Here is a 27,125-nt window from a genome sequence, read left to right as displayed (position 1 = left end):
TATTGCAGATACGGATAGAATGCACTTTTTAAATATCGAAGGTACAGCACGAAGGGCCTCCGTATATGTAAATTATATTCGCTCGAATGTGGTATCCAATGCAGAATATATGTAATCGCGATATTATATCCGGCCGGACGAGCATATTGTGCCGCTCACTTCGTTGCCTTCGTTGTCGAATGCATAATTAATATATTCAGATATTCCATTGCCGGTTAATTTACTTTAATAAGCTGACGTTATGAAAAATGGGAATCCTGATGAGAGCACGTAGCGTTACTCTCGAGATTAGACCGTCACGTCTGCGTCCATTCTGTATTACGAACGGCGGTATTAAAAGAGAAATTATTAAGGATAACAAATATGAATCAATTAGCTATCACAATACAACTGAAGAAGAGGCAAAATGAAACGAAAACGCCGGTCACGTAATTGCAATAATATTTTCTACACAAAAGAGCCCTAACGACATTCAAGAGACGCTTTCCTAAATATAATACCTCACATGAGTGGAATAACTACCTCCTAATAGTCCGAACAGAGCGAGTCGCCGCACGAGAGGAACGAATCGCGTGTTTTTTCATGGGGTTCGCAAATACACACATGACATACCTCATCAGGAGCGGTGCACGTCCGACAAAAAGCGCTGTTTTCGGAGTCGCGAATGTTCATGCGGTTTCCATTGCGAAAAGCGGAAGGAAGAAACGTGGGCGAGGTGGTGATCGATCGTCGGTGGCTGCCCCCGCCCTCCTACCCCATTCCGGATAGGAAGAAGGGATGGAAACGGCGAGGTGTTTCCGCGGAGGAGGAAAGAGGCAGAAGAGCGAGTAGCAGCTAGTAACACAGGAAAGAGAAAACGGATTCGACATCGGCGATATCTCACTGATATCCGACCACGTTTCACGATCTGGATTTGCGACGGTGCACGAACCGAACCACGCCGCCGCGAAGCTGGACGGTGCACCAGCTCCGATTACTTTCGGGATTTCAAGATTGGGAGATAGATAGGGAATCTCGTCTCGTCGTGCAAAGTGTAACCTTGACGACAAGGCTCCGAGTCATTCTCTCTGTACCTTAATTTGAAACTAATTTTGTAATCTTAATCCTAGAGTGCTACTGCTGGGTGAATCTTCAGCCAGCCAATTCAATTACTACAGTTTTTGCTATTAACATTTTAATTGTGTAAAATAATATTCGATGAGATTTCTTTACATTAAAATGAAAGAAAAATTTATAAAAAATTTCGAATTATACCGAGAGAAAACATTACTAAATTTCAATAAACATTTGTTTAGTACAAGAATCACTATTATAATTTAATTATCATTTTCTTTATTAAATAAATATTTATGTACTATAAATAAACATTTTATTGCAAGTATTCAAATAAATTTTTTTCCTCAGTGTATGAATGAATTTTCAGTCGGAGTAGTATAGTATATTGGAAAAATATGAGCAGTACTTTAGGGTCGTCGATTCAACATGAATAATACGATACTAACAAAAATGTTAAAAATTTTCTAAAGCTATCGCCAATTCGCTTCTATCGCGATAAACGTGAGATCGCGAATACACCTTCTCTCCGTATCAACTTCTCTCTTCACAGGGAACACAAGAATGAAGTATTAATGTAATGCAATATTTAAACGACGTTGGAAAGAATCGGTGCTGCGAGATGGATTCTTCCTTGGGAATATTCTTCAAAAGGATATAAAGCTTCTCCGTATGAAGAAATATGGATGGCGAGCGAACGAGGAACTACGCGGCGAGGAAGCGGATTTTGAAGTCGCCGATATTTCAATGATACCACCGGGTCCGAGATTTGCGATGGACACGAGCCAACGCGATCTCGGGAGGATTGCACTAACTCGGATTACTTCCACCGAAACATCGAGAGCTTCGTACGAAAATTGCGAAGTTAAACGTGAAAGTCCTTATCGTATCTCCCTTAACCATCTCGACGGTAGAAAGAGATATTTCTGATCGGAAAGCGCTAACGCGCGTTTATCCGCCCCATCTGAAAGTTATCCCCGTACAAAAAGAAAAGAAAAATTAATACAGCCACGCGCACCGCACGAAATGAATTAGATCCGGAAATCTGAGGAGTACCCGTTTCATTGCCCGTTCGAGATCGCGCGGGCGCGCGAGAAGAGGCGACCGGAAGGAGTACGGCGGAAAGAAAAATAAAACGTCTCGAAGACATAGACCGATCGATACTTCTTCCCATGCAACGGACGCACCCTGCACCGACGACGACGTAGCGCGGACGTAGTGCCTCGGTTGCAAATGCAGTCCTCTCTCTCTCTCTCTCTCTCTCTCTCTCTCTCTCTCTCTCTCTCTCGCTAGTGTCTTCTCGCGCGAGCAAAGCCTCGCATTAAAATTCCACGAGGCTAGATCGGCGCGCATTAATAAAATGTACCGCGAGGAAAACGAAGGGGCGCTCACGTCTACGCGTCGCATGAAATATTCACAATTACACGAACAGCTTATTATTCTTTTTTAGGGCAATCTCGCATAAAATCTAGTTTCGCTTCCTCGATGTTGAGCAACTATTTATTCGCATTCGTTGTCGCGCGAAATGAAGGAGACATTGTCGCTCCATTTTTCATGAATCTCTCAATTTTTCAACAGTCCAAACCTCTCTCTCCTCTCCGTTACGAAATCACTGCTACAAGTGATGAGAGAGCTCAGACGGCCAGTAATATGCCCGCCATTACGTAAGTATCGAAATTCTGAATTTCCCTGCGAGCCTAATTGGACGGACTATTAATGCTTGATTGCGAAACGTTCTATTCGAGGACGAGAGGGGGAAATTTGCGATTGCGGCGGCGGCTTCGTGCCCGCGGGCGGCGGTACTTTTATAAACTGTAACCAGCTCGCAGCATATTTCCAAGCCAAGGTTAGAACCTGGCTGGCCGGCATTTTAGTCTAAGAATTTCTGGTATTTCCTACTGGCAATACGCGCGCATAACCCGGAAGGGCATCGATTCGGAGGGCGGTCTTTCGAAATGCTCACGGTGCGTGAGACCGTAACCGCACCGTGCGGAAACAACTTCGTTCCATGTGTGCCGTAACTTGTTTTATTCGCGTACTCGAGAGCATTTTACCGTGGCACGTACGAGAGGCTTGCTACGAGAAAGGTAAAGGCGGACGCGCGCGCGAGGAGGGTAGGAAACAGCGCTAAAACGCGGAAAAGTGTTGGTAAACAACGGCAATAATGACGATGGCGGTGGAAAAGTACGCGCGACGGGAACGTGACCCGACTGCCGTCTCGTTCGAAATGCACTTTTTCATTTCCTCGCGCCCTCGTATTTCTCTCCCGCGAATGAAAATTCCACGGTTCGACACGAGGGCGTAGGCATTCATCGTGCGCGACGAACCAGCTGCGTAATTTTCTGGTAGCCCGAGCCTTAGGAATTACGTTCCGCGAGATAATTGGCTACTTGAAGCTAAATTGGTTAGAGCCCGATATTTATCTCCAAAATAATACTGTCATTAAGAGATCGGATCTAATTAACGACGTACGTGCGCAGCCGTTCACGTACACGTGCTATCTTAATGATAAGTTATGCAAACTTGACGCGATTTTCTCATTATGTTAAACATCTCGTAAGTATTAACCAAGTATTAACAGGCGCACAGTATTGCGTGCGAAAGTAAAGAAATTCTCGTTCGCTCGGGTCACTTCCTTATTCGTTCAGCGGTGATGACTTCGGGCCGCGTCCTCAAGACCTGTTTACGTAAGTATGAATAAGACGTGCCGCATTCTAACGGTGATCTATTTACGTCCACTGCTCCCCGAAATCCCGGCTCGCGGCCGGCCCGTACGCACCTAATTTTATATTCGGAGCAAAAACTCTCCGGCACCATTGCCAAGTGGAGCTCCGGCAATCGATCTCTCACCCCGCGTGACCTTTTCCGCGTCAAGATCGCGTCAATTGAAAATATATCCGAGGCTAAAAAAAAAAAATCTTGGAATATGCGCACGGCACTTACGAAAATTACGGCGGGCGGCGCGACGTCTATGCGTTTCCCGACGACGCGACGACGTGATTCGAGAGCTCGGTTGCAGAAGATGAGAGCACGAGGGGACTGATGGCGGATTAATCGGACGACGTCGGGGGAAAACGTTGGAGACGCGCGTAGAGAAATGCGAGCCCACGTGTCCCGACCTAATCCCGTTCCGTCGTAATTGGATCACGTGGAGAAAGAGCGAGGTCGGGGCTTAGCTTAGCCGCGAATTAATTCCGCTGACCACGCGAAAGGTTTTCCTTCGCGTCCGAGGACAATTCGCGGCGAAGCCCAACCAGGTAAGGTGGACCAAGTCTTTCCTCCCTTCGCGCAGAGGAAAGTCACAGGGGAGAAAGAAGACGACGCACGCGTCGTCGCGTCGCCCGTAAAAATTCCCCGTTGACTATAATCGCTCCGTTTCTCATAGATTTATAACGGCGGTCGCCTCGATGCGGCAGCGGCGCGACGCCGTACGTCACGGAATTATAGCGAGATAAGATTTACGGATTCTGTAAAAATCGGGTGTGTACTGTTGCTTTTGGCGCGTTTGTCTCGCGCTTTCTGCGCATAATTCGCGCGGATGACGCGAACGCGTTCTTTCGCCCGTAAGACCCGAAATGCACGACGGATTTAGAATGGAATATTAATCGCTGGCGAATGAGTAATACTCCCGAAAATACGTTTCGGTATAATTAAAGTGACCGAGTTTATCGACCACGATCATACAGATCAAGATGCGTTCTCTGACGCGTTCGCCAATGTTCTGAACGAATAACTTTGATGATGACAATAATAATAATCATAATAATAATAGTAATAATAACGACAACAATAATAACTTCATTATTGTTATTATTATTGCTGTTTTTATTATCATTATTATTACTTTTTTTTATTACTACTACTACTACTATTATTATTATTATTATTATGTAATTAATTGTTGCGCAGTATGTTGTTCGCGAGACACAATTGTAGAGTCACTACCGATAGTAGACGTCACTACCGATTTCCTCGCGCTCACGAACAACGATATAGACGATATATCGAGGTAGACGGATTCCGTATCGGTAGTTTCGATAATTCTAGAAAAGCCGGATACCGCGTTAGTCGCATTCTATGAAATGTAACTTTAATTAACCGTTCCCCGAGCTCACGGCCGTAATTATCGCATGGTTCGATACGCCGCCGGCGGGGAAAGATATGTAGTTCCCGCTCGATATAGTGCCGATACTTTAGGAATACGCTTGCCGAATACGTTATCGAAGCGTAACTCGCGAAACGACGATATAGAAAATGTTACTTTTATAAAGCAGCGCGGGATCGTATGAAATCACATGAAAACGCGCAGAGTTTTTCTGCCGAATGGAAAACGGCGGAAGCCGAGCTATCGTTATAGAGCAACTCGCGTCAAGTTGAAAAATTCTGTATTAAATATACACACGTTTTTTCTTCATCATCTTCCTCTAGAATTTAAACGGATCCTTGGTTTCAGTTGATAAAATACATAATTGTTGAATTAAGTATAAGCATGACGACATTGAGCGCGAACGGATGTTCGCCGAAAACATCCGAAAAGCAAGTCACGATCTCGCACTGATATAAATGTTTATCTACCCGACGAGAAACGATAATGAAAGCCTAATTATCGTTTGAGTCGCTTACATTTGCAATATTTAAACCGTTCCAATTGCTCGCGAAATTACTGTAATTATACAATTAGCAACTTTGAAACACCAAGATTGAAGATCTTGATAGCACCTGCGAGACATCTTTTTCTGCCCCTATGTTCTATCCTATATAATTTTCACCATCGCAGCATCGCAAGAAATGCATGCTGAGCACACACAAACACACACACACACACACACACACATCTCAAAGAATCTTTCTTACGACGATTTCTCCGTCGAAGGTATCCGGCGATTTCAATGCGGTCGCGCATGTCAATTAATAAACGGGGTCAATGGAAAGTGCGAGTGTTCGAGGGATTAATCCTTTCGATTTCTACCGGCATTGACCCTGTTCTACCGGCATTGACCCTGCCCGCTTGCCGATCCTATTTACGCGCACGCTTTATCGAAACGTTAAAGCAATCATCCTTAAACCGTTCGCGGATCACATCTCGGATTAGCCTCGTCATCGGCGAATAATAATGGTGCGATTCGAAGGTTCAATGCGCCGATGACGAGGGAATCGGCGCACGGTTCGTCTGCCGTTACACAACGTACGACGAGTCGGCGGATCGGCGGATCGGTGCTTCCGCTCGGTGATGGAAAATCACGAATGTGTTGATCTTCGATCATCTGGCTTGGCTGTCTGGCTTGCTCGACGCGGAAGTATCGGCGATAGAGAGGCTGGTTCAACGGTCGCTCATCGGAGAATCGTGCTTCTGGCGCTTCCTGCGTCGACCGTCGGTTGGCAACAATGAAAGTGCTCGATTACACGCTCGTTATATAATTAAGATTGTTATGTGTGCCGGCGGGAGTAAGCGCACAAGCGCTACGTTACCTTGCAGCTGGATGCTGCGGCGGACATGTATCATTACGGAGGGATTCTGGCGTGCCTCCGGCGCGAAATTTTTAAGTGCGTTTTGCGTAGTAACAAGAAAAACCGACGAAAGATGGTACAAAAAATAAAATGTAGCAGCGCAACAGAAAAGAACAAATCAAGATTAAATTTTTATTACAGTCCGCGATAAAATTATTTCGGATGCTCGTGTCTCATTTTATAAACATATGTAAACTTATTTCTATTTTTACATCTCTGTTGTTTTAATTGATTTGTATTCTGATTTAATTAAAATCGTCACGTTCGCGCAAACTTTGCATTTTCGCGATTCGACTTTCGCAATCCTACTTTCTATATTTATAGAACAATTAATAACAACAATAAAATAATAAAATGATTTTTTAATTCTTGCATTGGAATTCGATATAGAATTATACTCTGCAATGAGAGAGAAACATTACTAAATTTTAATATTTATTCAAATAGTACTGATGAAACATTTACTAAATGTTAATATATATTTACTTAGCATAAGAACCACTAATTTAATTTAAATTCCATTTTTTCTTATAGAGTAAATATTTATGTACCTTAAGCAAATAAGTTATTAATACTACTTCCGAATAAATATTTATTAAAATTTATGAACTTTGTCTCTCAGTGCATGTCTATAATCTTTTTTGCTTAGCGCTATTAACTTTTTATTCGTTTACATTCGCGCAATTTCGATGTCCGTGGCATTTGAGGAACGCAGCTTCTCGCGAGTAAGGTGCTTTTACCGAGAATCTTTACCTAATTTTTGAAACCACGCAGGGTGAAAATTATTCACCCATGTGGCGGTTTATCGCGGCGCTTTATGCGCGTGCACGCACGACGGTCATCGCGATAATGGCTTTATCGCGATTAACGTCGCCCACCGGCGTCCGATATTACGCAGTCGCGGCTTTGGATCGGAAACCGAGGGTAGGGATAGACCGACGGAGCAAGCGGAGGAGGACAATGTACACGACTTAAGCATCACGTGCGCCGGCGATCCCAATTTCCTGATATCATCGATCGGTCCTTACACGCGAGCCTTAAGCCCCGCTTAAGAGTTATCTATTCCGTAAACCACGTATCGTTCCACTCAACGCGACGTTTCAGCAAGTGATAAAGTTGAAGTCTATTTCCGCGAATAGAGACAATCACGAAGATGTGCGTCAATTGGCTGTTGCATCCGCGAGATGCTCCTTTACTCAAAGTGATTACGCAGCTCTTGCAGTGCCTTTTTAAGTGCCGTCGTGCTAATGACTTCCTTCTAATCTGAGAGGATATGACACACGACACCCGCTTCCCCTTCTTTTTTACCAAGTTATTATCCACGGAGAACAATGCAACGATGATGTAATCCCTCAGCAAAAAAATAATATTAAAACAAATTTTTTCTAAAAAAAAACGGAATGTTTTTATTAGAAGCCGTTTTATGCGAGATGGAAAGAAGTACGAATTATATTGTGTGTGTGTATGTGTGTGTGTGTGTGTGTGTGTGTGTGTGTGTGTGTGTGTTGTGTTTCGAACAATATTAATAAAATTGAATTATTTTGTAATCAAATGTTATCTATTATATCTTTAATCATTTTCTATCTTTCTACCCTATAAACAAAAGACATTGCAGACGAGTGGTGATAAGATACACAGGGAACGTTGAAATGCGAACGTATTCGCATTATCGAGCGTCACAGCTCAAACAAGCGTATTTTTTAAATATATCCGTGGTATAGATGCTATAATAAGAGCTCGTCGCACACGTGGACGTGCATACGTATTCGGTAACGTTTCTCTTTTAGCTGACGCGTCGATCACGGAGGTCATTGCACGAATAATTGCTATTTGAATATTCGAGCGTAATGCCGCAATAAGAAACAAAGGGGCGTCGTAGCTGCCTTTTTACGATTTCAAAACAATATGCCCTATAGCCTTTTTACATAACCCCGCGAGCCTTTAGCAACGATATCGATCGAGCTGACAAAGGGGGAAGAGAGAAATATAATTATTACATCATGTGTGCAGGATGACATTTGTTCCTCGCTATGTTATTACATGACGTAATTAAAATGAATGTTTTATCATGACACACACATGTGTTGACACGGGCACTTTCGTTGAAAACGAAATAATAACGGCAAAACATTTTTATCTTGCGATAACGTTTTAGTTAGCGATTATTCACGATTAAATAACATTTCTACCAATAAGCACAATAAGCGTTTGCCGCATTTAATAATATGCCTGGCAATGACACGTGCGAAGATCGCGCCAATTACGTAGTCGAGGTTCCACGTGTCTCCGCGTCTCAAGGCTTCATAATTAATCCCGCGCAAAGACTCGCGATTGTCGTACTACGTACGGCATATATTGCACGCTCACGCCGACCTACTGTTCAAACAGTTGTCGTCAATTTCGATACCAGACTTGTTATCAGTCTGATATTTGTATTCGTAACTCGTGGCGAATGCTCGCGTATAAGTCGGCATTCCTCGCGATGCCGCGGCAAAAAGGAAGGGGGAGGGAATGATAACGCTGCGACTTGCGAAATTTCACCTGACACGCTCGCGTTGACACCACGCTATTCCAACGGAGGAAATTCCAATGGTGGCAATTTGGACACGGGCGCTATATGAATTCCACGTAGCGATGTGCCATAGATTACTTCCAATTAATCGCGTTCATACTCGAAATAGCAATTACGATCCATGTTTGTCCAACCTTGCGCGCCAATTTTAGACCGTTGTACATACAACGGGCGCCTCTCGCGTGATGCGCGGCGTTTCGTTTTCGTTCGATATACCGCGATGTGCCTCTACGGCTAAACGCGGCAGCCGATAATGCTCGCTACGCACGACTTGCTCCAGCCACTTTGAACTTGGTGGATCTCGCAAATCGCATGGAAAACAGGGTAGTAGGTCGCTCGATCATCGGCTGCTGCGTTCGAGAGGCATCCGTTTGGCATTTCTCCGAGCCGGGCTGTCCCTTTCCATTCCGAGTCGTTGCTTTTTCATCGGCGTCAGCGGATCGATAGCACACAACAGTGGTGATGACGACGGCGAAATCGTGCCGATTGGACAACGCGCGATGAATAAATGTATCGCGAGAAAGGGAAAAAGGCCGCTGCGAAGCCTCGCGAACGCGACCAAGTTTACGGAGCAAACTGAAAATCTTCGAAACAGCGGCGTAAGAGCGTATTTCGTGGATAAGAGCGAAATTGCCGAAGGAAACAGCGCCGCTTGATGCTAGGGGTTAAAATTACGCTTAACCACAGGGCAACTGAAGATTCGTTTGGCCACCCTGTCATTTTCCCTCGGAAGGCCCTTAACGAGCTCTCTTCTCTCTAACTTTGCTCTGCTTTCTCAACACCCTCCAAAAATCTAGACCCTCTTCAAGCGAGTCGAGTGCGAAGCCGACGACGATGCCGAAACCCTCGCTGGAAGTTGTGGGGGACGGGGGGGGGGGCAAACGCAGCTCGGAAGCACGGACTTGCGCGCTACGTACGGAATAACGTCGTCGATGTATCATCTACGAATGCACTATTACATTGCTCGTATTCTACATCGCCGTGATTATTGCGACAGCTGCGCAACGACGACGTCGAGCACTTCGTCTTGCTTGATTTCCGCGCGCTCCGAGAATTTTTATTAAATCCCACGTGCAATCGCTCCTCTATTATCGAGATTATGAATGCCACACGACAGATTGTGTTCTATAATTAGTTGCATAACTTTCCTCGTGTTGGAGAATTTTTAAAAGGTCCAAACAAGTTTTTAAACGCTTCGTATCGGGCAGAAATTCTTACACTAACTTTTCTCGTTCAACGCTCAAAGGTAATTTTCGAAACACTAAGAAAGTTAATGTAAGTTTTTAGGGTAAAGGGCTCTGAGATATTTAAATGCTTGTTAGCATCATTTATTAATACAGTGACTTTCAATTTAATAACGTGGTATTATAATTATTTGTGGAACTTGGAACTCTGTGTTTTAAGACCGAAGAATTTTTATTCGGCGCACAATCTCGTGAACTCGAAAAGATATGTAAAATCGTACAATAAATATCATCGAGATAATATGTGAGGACATTTCGTTCATATTATTGTAATAAAAGTGATTTTTATCGGTCATATATGAGCGGCTTGTAAAAATGCGGCAGGTATGCAGCTGTACACTTTGGGCTTCTGCGCTTGGATTCTACGAATCAATAAACCTCGGCTCGCGTCACAACCCGCTGGATCTTAATGCAGCGTGCCCGCAATAACGGGCGGATAAAACGGCGCGCACAATGAAAACACACTCGCGGAACTCGGGTCGCAGAAATTTCCGACAATTTTCATAATTCGCTTTGGCGGCCGTCCAATCCGGCTCTCTCTCTCTCTCTCTCTCTCTCGCGTCTCCGGGCACCGCGCTATCTCAATAAAGATGAGTCGCGCCCACCAATAATCGCTGAAATATATTCTCTCCACGATGCGATAATAATCATAATTAATATGTAAATACATCTGTCGAGATCCGCGCACGGAATTTGAGTGCTCAAATTTATTATTCTGCGTCGCTACGTGATGTCGTAATCATCTAATTGGGATATTTATTATGTGAAAATGTTGCATTCGAGTATGGTTTATGATGACAAGCGGTAGACAGTAATACGAATTTAATGAGGCAATTTCGCGGACATCGAGTTTACGATACCGAGTCTGTCGTGTGCCCGGCAAGAAAAAAAAAAATAAATAAATACGCATATTCCTTCGAAGCTTCACGCGTAAAAACTCGTCGTCGACGAGTCATAAATATGAAACGTCAATTCTAAGCAGAGATTCGAATCAGAAGGATTTAGAAGTCCCGCCAGAGACTCGCGCGAGGTGATCGGTGGAACGCGCTGACGTAAAAGACGCGTCGTCGTAATCCGAAAAGGAAGAATGCAGCGATAACCCCTTCAACGAGTAGACTCCTCGCAAAAGCGGATTCGCGAGCCGCGGCTCTTGCGAGAATGGAAGATTAACGATTCTCCATTGAGGGAGCGCGAGTCAGTATTCCGCTCTGGTTCGACAATGTTATTCTTAGGCGAAGCAGCGAAATTAATGAAGGCGCCGCCAAGAGAGAAGGAGAGGGCCGAGAGCGTGAAGTAATCTCGCTCTTAATAGCGCGAGTTACACAGGCGTGCGCGTCGCGCACAAAAGGACATTTTGCGCTTCTCACGCGGAAACGTCGCCTACGAATAGCGATTTTACCGGTGATGGATGAGAGTATTTCTCGTGCTCGTGACGAAAAAGTTGCTGTTCAAACGGTGAGAAAGAAGAAAAGAAAGAGAGAGAGAGAGAGAAAGAAACTTTCCATGATATCGCATCGGAAACGTTTGACTTTCACGCCGAGTTAGCGAATTGATACTTGCAACGATGCTGCGCCCGGAGAGTCGGAGTGAATGCGATATCTTCATACTTACGTTGGATAAAGTAAATTTATTATCGTAGACCGAGGCGAATCAATCGGATCACAGAGCGAATCGGATCATTATAAATTTTGAGACGGCTATCAGTTTTTTATTTCATACACGATTTGTTTCATCATACTAGTTACTTCCACGTGCTCTTTCTGCAGCGGAAACAATGGACAATAATTCTGTATAATTCTGTATTGTATGTAAGTATGTATGATTCACTGTCATTGTCAATCGATACAAGCGCAAAGATCGTGAGCGAGTGAAGGAATTTTGTCTCTTATATAAAATCACAATTGATTTTGTGAGTTTGTAATGAAAAGGTTTAATAGGTTATTTTAAAGAGCTTATTCGTTTATTTTTATTTCTTTTCGATTTTATTTCTTTTAAACTATTTTATTAATTTTATTAATTTTATTTCTTCCTTTTAAATTATTTTATTAAGGTAACTCCGATATATACACCGCATTGATCGGAAACTTAATTTACGAAGTATTATTTATTACGTTTAAGGAAAGTAAATTTAAATCGTTTACTACCAATCGTAACTTTATATCGTTTACTACTATAACAAAAATTAGAAAAACGAATTATTTACTTTCTTATATTTGAAAAAAAAAACTTTAAAAGACCCTTGCATTTTTATAGTATATTATCAAAAGTGATGGGCTTTACACCCACTTATGAATGGGACAATCAAATTGGACGAAGAATACAAGAGCTAAGCACATGTACTCCACATCCTTTTACTATCTCTCTACACTTGTGTATCATGAAGTAATCAATAAACCTTTTACACTTCTTACAGAGAGAGAGAGAGAGAGAGAGAGAGAGAGAGAGAGAGAGAGAGAGAAATCATTTCACGTAAATTGCAGTATTCATAATATTGACAAATTAATTCAACTCACAATGGTTTCATCAATATTAAGAATAAAAAATTAAAATTACAGCACAATACTAATATAAACAGCAAGCAAATTATATCTACTTCTTCTATTTTTTTTTTTACTTTTGCGGCGTACTGTAAATACCAAAGCTATCCTACATAAAACTCAAATCAAAGATATAAAGATTAAGAATTTACACTAAAACTTAATAACAAAATTAGTTTTTTATTATTTTTTCACCCATGAAGAAAAATTGATCCGATTCACCTCGGGCTTAAACCCTAGTCATTAAACCAAATTACTTCAGATGATGGCCCGTGTTAATGTCGACGTAACCATCTTCGTTCTACATGCGTATTTAATATAACTATAGTACTTAATTATAATTACGATTGACGTGTATCTAAATGGCTTCGAGATAGAATCGCGACTGGATCACGAACTTTTAGCGTCATAAAATAAGGATCAAAGATCGCGGTATTTTTCTCGCGTGTTCTCGATGACGTACACTCGCTCATCAAGGTGTGCACCTGCGAATTGTTTTCGCGTATTGGTCGATCGATTCGATTGCGAACGCGGGCGACACAGTCGGGCGATGCAGTTCGCATATTACGTGACTGCCACCAATTCCGACGACCTATGTATTTGCCTACCACGGGCGACGGTATTTGCGCGCTGAGATTTTCCAATTAAACTGTGATTAATTCCGTGACGGACGGTCAGAACGTGCGCCCGGTTGTTTACAGCGGAAACGAAAGAAGTCGAAAGAGAGGATGAGAGGGAGATGGAGCAGACGACGAACGGACAGATAGACGGAGAAAGGGAAAACGCGGAGAAGATCGATGAACGGGAAATCGACGTTAATCTGATTTCGGATAGTCGAACACGGGCCGAGTAATTTGCTCGGCTCCGGAAAAGCGCGTACGCGCCACCGAGGAGATACGTACGTATCGCGGGCCTCGAGCGTTTACTCGATAAGCGACGTGTTATCCCGTTAATGCTTTAACAACGCACGCGGCGCATCCGAACGGAATTTACGGTACATCAGGCCTTTTTTTTCCTCCCCCAGACGGACGGAGGCAACGCCAGCGGGAGCGCGACGATTGATAGATGTGTACCAGCTGTGCAAATAAATTTGCGTATCCGCTCGCAAAAGCACTGGGCAAAAGCGCGTCGGTGCTCGCGCGATTCATTCAGCGCACAGTTTTGTTTAGAAATTTCGCGGAGAGAAGGGGGAAAAAAATATCATTTCCGCGATACGTCGCGCTCGCTCGTTTCATCTCTTCGTCGAGTGAGTCACACGCTCGGATCATGGCAAAATAATAATATTATTAAAAATCATTGAGAATGCTATCGCGCCTCGCGCGATAAGTCGATCGCGCAATTTTGCGTTCGCGGAAAGCGAACGACACTATATAGTATTAGTTGATCTCTGGGCGTGTGCGATCGACGTGCCGCGTCGACACGTGTCTTTTGATAGCGGACATTATCGCGTTAAACGACGCTAAAAACCGGCTCTCCGTCGGTCCTGCGACCTTTAAACGTAACTCGTCGTAATGATCGTGTTCGTATAAAGTGAACGCACGCGAAGGAGCCGTGAGTCACGCGGCATTAGCTCCAGATTGTTGTCCTCAACGGATTAAGCCTTGAAGAAATTAATCGTCTCGTCCCCGTGTGCGCGAGCGAGCGCAACGACGCTCTAATGGAATTAAAAGTCCGATCGACGGGCGTGCGTGCGTTTTGCTGTCTCACAGTCCGAGAGGGAAAGCGAATTTAAATGGGATAGGGAAGAAATGGATTTATTTATCTACTCTTGCGCGTCGCGTTACCAGTTATTCGCGCAAACCAGTTACTCGATACGTAAACTATCACCACGTTTGGCGTGAAAGAAATTTCCGATACCAGGCAGGCGGAAATACGGTAGCGGTTGCCCGTATTAGCATTATGCTGATAAATAAAGCCTTGTTTTGCATTTCGTTTCCAGAGAACGTAATCGCCACGAGTAACGGACAAATGACAGGAAACTTATTTTACATATTCGGTTGCGTCGCAAAATGAACGCAGGATAAGTTCTGTTATTTGACTTAGCGACAAAAATACGATTGGGATTCCAATTGTATACCGAGAAAAAATATTATATAATACCATTATATAAATATTACTTGTGGCGTTTTCTTCGATATTCATTAATTATAAACAACAAAATTTGATTGTGATGACGAAACATTCAAATCTGTAAAGTATAAATCGTTTTATTAATTGGTTTATTTGCTAAGAATAACATTTAATTTCGTATTTTTAAATAAGGATTTATTATTTCACTGAAATAAATTTATCTCAAAAATAAATTTTTAAGTATTTTTTTCTTAGTACAGCTTTTTTACCATCGCGCGATAGTTACGACGTATGCGATACACAATTAAACTGGAAAATAAAAACAGCAGTCTATCCACTTCAACTTTATCGCTTTGACCGTGTTATGTCTAGCAATCAAGTCACATCGAATTACGAAATATAGGACAACAATCTCGAAACATTTGTCAAATATGATACAAAATTGAGATACTTCAATAAATAATTTCGGCACTGAGAAAAAAAGAGTCAAAATATTAGCAAGTAAATGTTACCTGTGACATTTTCTTCGATTTAATTTACTATTTATTATTTGATTATACAAAAAATGGATTTTGACAACAAAGTATGCATTTCTGTGAAATATATCTCATTTTTTAAATTTTATTTGCTAGGAAAAAAATTTTATTTTGCCGTATTTAAATAAAAATTTATTTTAATGAAATAGCTTTATATACCACGAATAAATTTTCAAGTATTTTTTTCTCAGTGTAGTAAAACTTTTTGAAGCATCGCTTCTTCAGTTATTTTGATGATTCATCCAACAAAACTATTTTCAGGTCTAGCTAAATTTATAGATACTTTAGCAAATATTTTTTACACTGAGAAAAAAAGTTGAAATATTAGCAAGCAAATGTTACCAGTAACATTTTCATGAATTTATTTTCTATTTATTGATTATAAAAAAATTTGAATTATGTCGGACAAAATACTCTGTAAAATATATTTCATTTTTTTATTAATTGGTTTATTTGCTAGGAATGAAATTTTATTTCCCTGCATTTCAATAAAAATTTATTTCAGTTAAATAAATTTATATCCCACGAATAAACTTTTAAGTATTTTTTTGTATTTTAGGGTACTTTATATTATTATTTCAATTTACTTTTTACCTCACAGATCTAGATAATTTCATTGTAAACATTGTGAACATTTCAGATAAATTCAAAATACTTTCGAGGCAAGATCTTCTATAGGCATTCGTCAAAAGTTCTTGAATATTTAAGAATTCCGAGTTTTTTGTACGAAGTAACAGTCGTGTCTTTATCGCGATTAAATCATTTTGGCAATATTTGTAAGAAGGATTGAATACTAAGTATCATTTTCGTGAAGTTACGCGATACGGTATCAAGGCCGTGACTGTCGTCACCTGTTCTTGCGCCACATAATTGCGGCCGCGGAACGGAGTAAAATCGCGTAGCGACGGACAGCGACGATGGGTGTATTACGTCGCAGATACGTGTGCCTACATACGTCGTCAGCGTGGCACGGAACTCGAGCGAACGGCTCGGTCATCACGTAACAGCACGCGACCGCGTGCATGCGCGCGCGCGCGCGCGCAGCGTCACGGCGTGCCGCACGCGTGAGACTGCGGATGCTTACGCATCTGCGTCGCGCGTGACGGTCAGTTTGCTTCGTCACGAGCGATTATTCAAGAACGGGTTCTCGATCGGGCAGTCTGAATACGCGTGAATCCAAATACGCCCCCACCCCCCCTCTCTCTCTTTCTCTCTCTCTCTCAATTTTAATCTCGTAAACACTGATATCACGAAAATCCATGATGTGATTTCGTGCAACGCACATTAGCCGTCGACTGAGAATACGCGATAACAATTGATCGACGGGTTTATCGATAACCGTTTATATCACCATTCATGACTAATTTTTCGAGACGCTCCGGCATAGTAGTTCCCATTGAACTGGAGTTTTGCAATAAGAGAGGACGAGCCTACGGGGCAAGAAATGTCACTCGGTCAGCTTTCTGCGCAATCAATTTAGCCGTAAATTTTACGTAAGCTTGTAGTTTGGCCGCGCGAGCTTATCACAACATTCACGGGTGACAAATGTGGAAGATAAGCAAGCACGAGCTGAGGTATCGAGTGGCACGAATATCGCGCGAGTGCCTGTTCCGTTGCGCGAGTCGCTCGACCAATTCTGCGAATCGGAAAAACACGCGATAGAACGCAGGAGAACTGCAGAAAATCGTGCGCGCGAAATCGCTCTTTGCCACCGAGTCCATCGGCGAATTGACACTCATCAACTTGCAAAGCGATAACGAATATTAAACGCGTCTCGAGAGCAGAATCGCGTGCGTGCGTGCGTGCGTGGTCGCTTGACTTTGCACCGCGACGTTCGCAGTATATCCCTAACAAGATATCGTATGAATATTCTAGAATATTCTAGATATCGTACGAATATTCGCACAATAGCGTGATGCGATGATACATGTGCATATATTTGTACGATATCACGATATTCGTTCGACATCGTGTGCCGTCATGGTCCTTTTGGCTGTGTTGCGTTCGGGAAGGAAAAAAAAAAGAATGCGTGATTACGCAACGCGAGGTATGCGGCGGCGCGTGCACCATCGCATTACGTGTCTCCCGTCGCACCCACGCGCGCGTGATGTCAAGATCATGCCGCGAGGAGGCCGCGGAAGGTCGCGTTCTGCCTGTATGTGAAACGATTGTCCGCACTCCGGAATTCTCCGGGATACTCACGTGCCTGTCACGTCGATACGTCGCGCGTTATCCCGACGGCGACGTCGGAGCTGCTCCCTTCGATTCCTTCTCCTCCTCCTTCTCCGCACCTGTCGCGTGATTTATCCACAACGCGAAGGTTCTCGTCGTCGTCGTCGTCGTCGTCGAGAACGGAACTTCCTCCTCTTTTCACACTCTCGCAAACACTGAAACGCCGAGACGAGGGGCGGACAGTTCAATCGACAGCGCGGAGCAAGCGCTTCCCACTCGTGTAAATTTCACACACGCGTCGCGGGTCGCGCCGTGTATCAATTCGTACGTACAAAAGTAAAAAAAGGGGGGGGGGAGGATAAAAAAGGGAAAAAAGGGTAAAACGAAGGAAAAGGGAAGAGTGCTAATGCGGGATGCTGAATGGGCACGGAAACGGTGGCTGACTGCTCCTCTTCTCCTCCTCCTTGTGCTCCTCTCCTATCACGCCACCCGATTAACTGCTCTTCGGCCTTCGGGCGAACGTGGCGACGATTCGACGACGAGGTCGCGGCGGCTCCGCGCGAGGCACTGAAAAGGGAACTCGTCGCGCGCGCACGCGTACACGTAACGTATACACACACGCTCACAATACACACACATACACACACGCACGGACCTCCCCCTCTCGCGGGTACCTGTGCGCGCAGTGTCCGCAGTTACGTGGGTGTCTCTCTCCCTCTGCGTCCTTCCGTGCGCGAGGTAGAGAGAGAAAGAGAGAGAAAGAGCGTTTTATCGCCCCTTCCTGCCCGCCAGGCGATCCGTACCGCGCGCTCTATCAAATGTGCGAAACGACGCTCGCGAGTGCCGCTGCGAGACTGGAACCGCGGGGTAACATGTGCGGGCTCTTACATAGCGCGGCGTAGTGGTGGCACGGAGGAGAGGGTGGCGAGGCCGTCGTAGTAGGGATGGATACGGACTCCCACTCTCCTCGAGGAGAGAACTCCGGAGTCCGGAGTAGGGAGCTGGCAAGGACGCGGGGCTTCGCCGACGACGACGACGACGTGTCGGCCGCTCGCTCTCGGCGAGTGCACTTGACTCGTCGACTCGTCGCCGCTTCGGCGCGCGTTTAACACCCTGTCTCTCTGCTTCGCTCTTTTTCCTCTTTCTTTTCCTATTTTCTCCAATTCCTGATTACATCTCGAGGCACTCTTGCCGCGTAATACCCTCTGTGCTTCCTTTCGTGTGCTCCTCGAGCGGATTTTTCTTCAAAGTAATATTTTATTTCTATTTATCTGCCTTATTGTTTTTCCTTTCCGTCTTATCGCTTGATACACACGATAATATTTCAGTTTATTATTTATACATACATTGGGTCGTGTGTTTAAATTAATTTTCATCACTTTTACAAGTTTACAAAAATTTAGTGATTTTTATATACACGTATCTACCTTAATCTACCTCGATATGAAAATCTCGCTTAAGTAGCCATATTAATGAAATATTATACTATTAATAATTTTCTATAATTCAAAATGTGTGCCGAATAAAAAGTTGAATAACAAAAAAAAAAACACTCGAGTGAACATATATTCGTATGACATTCGTAATACGATCAAGTTTAAAAACAATAAGAGATTATATAATTAAATGTTCAAATGTACCTTGAAAAAGTTTCCAAATGTTAAAATATAAAAACGCTTTATAATAATTGGCTATTATATAATTGGCTTATTAGCGTCACTACATAATGGCGGGCTACTAAACAAATGCTTTCATAAGCAATCATTAATAGGAATTTGTCATCTAACAACAAAGATAATTCATAATGCTTAGCAGTAGCCATAATACTAGTTTTTCCTCTAATACTTATTTACAGATTTGATGAGAAAGTAGCATTAAAAATTAAATTAAATTTTTTATGTATATTAATAAAACTGATTTTGATGAATAAATATTCATGCAAAAGTTTATTTAGCTTTATTTACTCAATTGAAAATTATTTATTTAAGTGGTCAAAATAAGGTTTTCGTTGCATAAGCTATTTATAAAACAAACTTTTTAGTTTTTTTTTTCAGCTAGTTGCAGGGCCAAAATTCGAATATTCACGAACAAATTTTTTTATCGTTGAACAGAAAAAGAGAAAAACATCTAAGAAATCTGTAGTTTTTTAATTTCGATAACTTTTATTGGTATTATAAACATAAATTGTGAAAATTTACGATATTCCTAGTTATTATATTAAGATCGTATTAAATACTATTTTAAGATATCAACCAATCACAGAGTCATGTTAGCATATTACGATATTAACTCAAGATAATTTTGAAATAAGAATCGACTATGAATTCCAGAAACAGATTTTCAGTACTGGCAATCTAATATATCGGAACACGATCCAAATTTAATATTCGGATCCATTTCCCTTACCCTTTTCGTTACATTTTGATACATTTTATTTGATTCTAACACACGCACACGATATTACAAAAATTTTAATAATACTTTATGGAAATATTCTTGACAGGAAAATTATGAGTTTTAAAGTTTTGCATGCTTCATAACTTAGCCACGAATATATTTTGACATATCTGCAGAAGTACGCGTTGAAAAAGGAACGCTAGGTGCAATAAATTCGCAGAACAATGGATCGCGCGAGATTAAGTTCGAAACTTGGCTGTACGACGGCACGGCGTAGCGGCGGCGTAGCGTGAGGGTTACCGCAGATTTGCGTTACGGAACGAGCGAGCGAGCGAGCGAGCACGCGGCGCACAAACGTGTCGTTGGATTCTTTAATTTCTATTTTCCGCCGTTGTAACTTGGCTTGGAGCCGCCGCAAGTAGCGCGAATCAAAGCGTAACGCGCAAAACACGAGAGGAAAATTACCGGGCGCAGGAGGAAGATGCGTATCTTCGGGCGAGACTTCCGCGATGAACCAAGATCGAGGCGGGAGGCGCGCACGACTGCACGCCGACGTTATTCGCCGCGTGTTCAACCGTGCCACGTAGTCAGCGCCGGAAACGAGTCCCTTTCTTGCACGGTGGGCGGTGAGTTTTGCTTGTCCGCGATAACGAGAGAATCCCGTGCATCGCGCGCTGCCGGGATCTTATGAGCGACACTCGCTCGCTCTTCGCCACGGAAGCGATTCTCGAGTAGAAATTAATTAAGGATGATTTCGTGTCGAGGCCTCGATCATTATCTATTAGGGATGTCATAAGAAACATCTTCTTATTTTAACCCGACGAAAATATTTTGTTACATGCCCCTCGTGGAAAGCTCAGATTTATATTCAGACCAATTAGTCGAGAGCCTTATTAGAATCTTACCAACATTTCTACACGGGTTGTAAATCGTTCCGCTGCTTTGTGCGGCGCTAACTCGCACCTCAGGCGCCCGAATTTACCTTCGGGCGTTCGCCATTTCACCCGCGGCGGTGTCTTTGTTGTTGTCGCGCCGCGAGCGGGACAATGACGCGAAAGCGACGCTTCTCGGATTACGTCGCGATATCGCCGGGATGCATCGGTACGTGCCGTGTGTCTCGTTAAGCATTCGTCAGACGAATTCGCGACAATTTGTTTGGCACGATAAATCCTCTTCTGCGAGGCGGAACACGCGAGAAAGAGAGAGTCATCTTTTCACCGTCACGCTCGCGCGGTAATACTCGCGAAGTGTGTTGTGCGCGCGGACGCGGAGAGTTCGGATTAGTGGAAAGTTCGCCGGGAAGTAAACAGCCCGTTCGCACGGTTCGCAACGTTGATATTAATTAATCAAACGGTTCGAGCGTCGTTCATCGTTTCGTGTCGAGGCGGGGTGGCCACCTATGAAAATTATTCCGATGCTCTCGGATGCATGCGGTTTAGGTCGCAGGTTCAATCAACGTCTGCGTGATTTAATTACTCGACATGAAAATTGTACTTTGGACGGCGCGATTGATTGCGCAGGGTATAAACTTTATCGGTTTCGAGTAAAAACGTTCCACGCGGGTGCACGGGCGCCAGTCTGACGTCCCTTGTCGGTACCGGGGCATCTCGGGCACGTAATAAGGTAAAAGCGATGATGATCTCTCCCGTGCTCGCCGTGAGAACGAACTGCCAACGGTACAGCGTTTCTCTTTCTTTTTCGGCCGAAATCGCCGGGTAATTTCACCGTCACGGCGACGCGGGTCGCGCGTCTGCACGCGCATCCGTAAAAATTTCACCGTACGATTTACGGGGTTGAAGGTGCCGTGGAAACCGGCACGTGCTCGCTCGTCAAGTACGCGGCGATTATGTATCACGTTCAACGGTGCCCCGCCGCTTTATCGCACTTCCGCTCACGCACTTTTCCCCCTGTCGCCCGTATATGCGTGCGTTTCCACCTTTCTTGCGTACGCATCATCCCGGGTCGATCCTACCCGCAGGGCCGATAGTTACGACTCTTAAGAAGTTCCTCCTTGACCCGGGAATGCTTTACTATCTTCAGTAACGAAGCCTGCCAATTTAAATTTAAAAGTTACATTCGATATCGTCTTGCATCAACTATTTAATCGCCCTCTTTCCTCCCTTCGTAAATATAAAAAATAACGGGTCGGTGCCTCGACCGAATTCCTATTCGCAATATCGCAATTTTATTTCCGCGGGTCAACGAGGAAATCCGCCGATGCCATCGCGAAAAAGAGAGAAAGATAGATTCATCAATGCATTCGTGCGCGGCGTGTATTTTTTTCGCATGTAACGCGGCCACGCACTGGCTTGCGTTCGCGACAAAAATAAATTGGGAGAAATCGTTGGGTGGGCAAGCAGGCGAGATGAAAAAAAAAGGGGAAACAGGGAAAAAAATACGCTTCGGATGCAGGAAGTGAGCTTCTCGCTTGCGAATAGGCAATGTCAAATATTTGTGCGTAACAGTTGCGTGTCACAATACGAAAGCGGTCACGTGCCCATTTCCGCGGACTACACTCGATATAAACAAAAAAGAAATAAAGAGAAAAGTCGCGAAAACTAATATTTCTACAATATATATGTATATCGTTCAGAGAATTTGAAGAATCCGGAAATAAAATTTAATATTAAAATTTATAAGCTGCCAGCCGCACGGAGAAAAAGAACATTCTTGTTTTGAGAATATCCTTATTTTCGAAATATTAAATAGTGAAAAGAGATTACATGGCGCTAAACAGACCTAATTTACATACATGAAGAAAGTGTGTACAGTTTCATTAAATAAAATATATTCTCATTATTCAATTATTATATAATTTTTATGAATTGAGATGTAAAAGTATATTGGAATGTAAATCTTTAAAATAATATCTTCAAATCAAGAATGAGAATTGTTTAATATATATTATTATCAAAATAATTATGTTGTACTCTTTAAAAGTTTGGTATAATATTGAGACAAAAATACAATATTTTATTCAAACTTAAAATATTATAAAATTTTTAAAAAAAGCTAAAATTACATATATATAAGATTGTCATTTCATATAAAATAAAATAAAATAATTTTTAATCAAGTGTATTTTTACAATTGTAGAAAATATTAAACTATTTTTGTATTCAAAATGATTTTTTAATCTAAGAAAACAATTTAATTAAGTTTAGCAATATTGTTAATTTATTTGTAATACCATTATTTAAATAAAAAAAAATGTAAAACTACAAAATTATATACTTAAGGTGATTTAAGTATATAACTTTGTAGTCTATTTAAAAGTAATTATTTTTACTTAAACAAAACAAATAAATATTTGCATCAAAATATATAGTTTAAAAAAAAATGTATTTTTTTTTCATTAAAAAAAATTTTCATTATACTGATATTTAATATTGTTTTTTTTTTTTTTCGTGAGCGATGCCACGGACGTTGGTCGCGAATAATCTCGGCCAGAATGAGAATACAAGATAAATCATGAAAATTATATGTCTGAAAAGGCGAATGTCATGTGGTCGAGGCGCAATCGTAACACGAGCTACGTTCGTGACGCGCCGTGTTCGTCGTCGAGTCGCAAACGATTCGGAGGAGGAAACAGACGAATGGAAAAGAAACGTTTGACGTAACACGCGTGTATTGCTTATATCAGGGTATGAATAATGTGAGGAGTGCACGCAAAGATAAGATGTTTGGTTCGGACGATACGCCGAATGATAAGGCTAATTCACGGTCATAAAACGCGAGACAATGCGTGCCCACGTCTCTCGATCACGCCACCGCATTCGTACCGGAAATTTATGCGTTCAGCGATGAATCGAATTGTGATTGCACCTCATTCTGTGCCCGTTTGATTCGCGTTCGAGAAACAATCAGTTTTTTTCTCTATCCGGGCAAGCGGACCTTTTCGCACGGTCGGAAAAATTCGAGAAAACAGTCGCAATCGCGTACAATCAAGACGCATTGTGATTCATTCCATAATACTCGTGTGAAATTCTGATAAACGCAATATAATTCCACCGATAGCGTCGATATTATCACTTGTGAAAAAAGCGTAGCGCAATGTACACATCGCATTAAGATTGCACTACAAATTGACGTGGTTATTAACTCGGTTATAAAAAAAAATTGGCTTTACATTCGGTGCGTAACGTCAAAAAATCTAATCTATCAAAACAATCGTTCAGGAACAAAAATATATCTTTATAAATACAATATATATACACAATATATATGCAAGTACGACCACTAAATTTGACAATCGCAACGGAAGTGACGAATATAACGCGCCTTCGAATTGAATATAACGATAATAAACATTTGTTCAATGCGGACAAATGCGATTCAGATTCAACTTTCCATCTCCATTGAATTATTCATTCGGGAATAGGAAACGAGTCTTTCGCGACGGGGACCGGAGGTGCATCGTCGCGCCGGAGGCAGCGGCGACGGCGACGTCGTTGTGGAAAGTACCGGAAAGTGCAAGCTGGAAACGCATCGTTTCGGAACGTCCGATTGTCGCAAGGTGCGCAGATCCAAGCGCGTGCACGAATGCGTCTCGTCTTGCGCCTTACGTAACGCGATACGCAACGCGCGAGAGGAACGGGGCGTTTCTGCCGCGAACGGAAATCGTATCCGCGTGTTACACGTGCGTTGCGTAAGAACCGTAAGGAACCGGATGACAACGTGACAACGTAATAGTATCGGCGCGGAAGCATGGCGAGGGTATACGAGTACGCGACATACGCGTACGTAAATTTGAAGCGTTCACGACCTTCGACTTTTATCTTTTCGATTATCCCGCCCCTAAATCTTGCGCTTGAATCCAGAATGAGAAAACGAAGGAATCCAGGATCGAAGATTGGATCCATTGCTGATAATTCTAAATATCTAACTGTTCTTTTCGAAGAATATCAGACGCTATTCTAAAGAAACAGGAAGAAGGATAATTTATATTTAAATTACTGCACTGAGAGAAAAATTACTAAATTTTAATAAATATGTACTTGAATATAGTTGCAATAAAATATTTACTTACAATACAATTTACTCAATAAAAAAATAATTAGATTAAATTAATTTAAATATCTAAATTTAGAAAATATTTTATTGCAACTATATTCAAACAAATATTGAGTAAAATTTAATAATTTTTTCCTTTCAGTACGTGTATACTGAGAAAACAATCGAGATACTTTTTATACGGACATTCATACGCGAGTGAGTTTTACTCTGCATGAAACGAAAATAACGTAGATGGATGTCCTGTAATTCAATTTGTGCACTGAAAAAAAAATGCTGTAATATGAATTAAAACGTAGTTTGGTTCAATTAAACATTAAATGACGGGCTGTTATTAACATATGTACTTGATTCAACTACATTTTATTCATTCAACTGTATTTATTATTGTCTTTATTTTTAATATTTTTGTATTAATAATACTGTTGAATTAACAAGATATTTCCAATTGGATTGCTATATGCTGTTGATTCAGCAGCATTTTTTCCCCCTGTGCTGCTTACGAACGTGCTGTAGAAGTTGTTTGAAAAATGTCGACAATATTACCAAAGATTTGATAATTTTCAGTTACTTAATATTTCAGGTGTTATTACGTGTCCATTCCGCGAATATAGCTATCGTCGGACACTCGATGTCGGAAGCGCTCGCCTCGCCGGAAATCCGCGCGGCGATCTGACTCGCGGCAGGACGAACGATCGCGATATCCGCGCGATATTATTAAGACACACACACACACACACACACACAATTCGGACGTAACGCGGACGAAGCTGTACGCTTCAGCGAGTACGCGCTAGCCATTCATGAAATCCAGGCCCGAGGCGCATTCTCCAAACGGCTCGGCTCTGCTCGGCTCGGCCGGTTGCACGCGTACGCGGGAGTGCGCGCCGGCCGGCCGGTCGGTCGGTCGGTTCACTCGATTTCATTCATTTGCCGGATAATCGTCGTGTTCCTGTTTGCAGCCCAGGGACGTGCCAACAAGCCAGTGCTTGTGCTCAAGGTTTCGAGTTCCGGGCACTCGTCGGCTCGTGGAGCGTCGCCGCTCGTCATTGTCTCTCTGCTGTTGTCGCTGCACCGTCGCTTCTCTAAATAAAGCGATGTTTGCAGTACAAAGTTGCTGAATCGCGCACTGTTACGAAATGACGTAGAATTCTCCTGTCAGCCTCTCTCATGACGTTGCGAGCAAGTCATCGAGTTGCACCGCCGAGACTTTACGAGGTTATTAAGCTTGGATGCTTCTAGAGCTCTCTCTCTCTCTCTCTTTGCGTGTGTTGCGTTCTAGAATTTCAACTGAAGAACACGCGTATTCTCCGCGTAGCGATTACATTCGCGCTTATACCGTAAATCTTGCCTGAAAATTTCTCAGGGTTTATACCGCAAGGATTTAAATGTAATCTGTACACGATAAACGAGCGTGGCATGCAGGATACAAAAGTGTTTCTCGCGTGTACTGCACAAGCAGAGGATAAAAGAATAATTTTTATTAAAGCAGAGAGTTAGTTGAAAATTAGATGCTTCCTTTTTATGTAAAATTAAAATGGATGTCAACCTAAAGACTTAAATAATCAAACATATTTTTCTTGCGTTTCCAAAGGATGCAGCCCAAAAATTGACGCTCTAAATCTTCAACATTTCTCATTTTTTTTTCCACCAACCGATTTAACTGATCGTAGTTATATAGTCCTTCCTCCGTTGCGAAAGAAGGCCGACGGCGGAATTCCATCTTTGTCGCGATGCGTGACCACACATGGCGCGAAATTAACTCGACTCTGCGCGCGCGGAGCGATGCGTGTACAACATACGGCGCACGTGTGCACGCACACGCACGCGGGGGACTATGCTAGAGCAGCAGCAGTATATTACCGCGGCTCGGCCACGGTCATCTCGGGACCTTCTTGCGCAGCCACTCACACGCACGGCCCACCGTCGCCGATATACGCGTATACGCGTATGTACGTTCGCGAGGCGGATTACGCAACGTACGGCGGCGGCGCGGCGCAGCGCGGTGCAATTGCGAGCGTCG

At 42.8% G+C, this 27,125-nt stretch overlaps 1 protein-coding gene across 3 annotated transcripts in view; it reads right to left on the bottom strand.

Annotated features, from left to right (window-relative positions):
- The window catches only part of LOC105197853 (protein Tob1), a 78,127-nt gene that overhangs the window by 21,696 nt on the left and 29,306 nt on the right, over window positions 1-27,125 (bottom strand). For 2 of the 3 annotated variants that reach the window (XM_039454365.1, XM_026137439.2), the window contains exon 1: window positions 17,723-23,029. The exons of the other annotated variant lie outside the window; for it this stretch is intronic. The gene's annotated coding sequence lies outside the window, so the exon portion shown is untranslated. Of the gene's footprint in view, window positions 1-17,722; window positions 23,030-27,125 lie in introns of those variants that run through there. 3 annotated transcript variants of the gene reach the window in all.

Source organism: Solenopsis invicta, chromosome 10 (assembly GCF_016802725.1).
Source record: "Solenopsis invicta isolate M01_SB chromosome 10, UNIL_Sinv_3.0, whole genome shotgun sequence".
In the NCBI taxonomy this organism is placed as follows: Eukaryota; Metazoa; Arthropoda; class Insecta; order Hymenoptera; family Formicidae; genus Solenopsis; species Solenopsis invicta.
The sequence above is the reverse complement of the archived record's forward strand: the minus strand, read 5'-3'. Positions and strand labels throughout refer to the sequence as shown.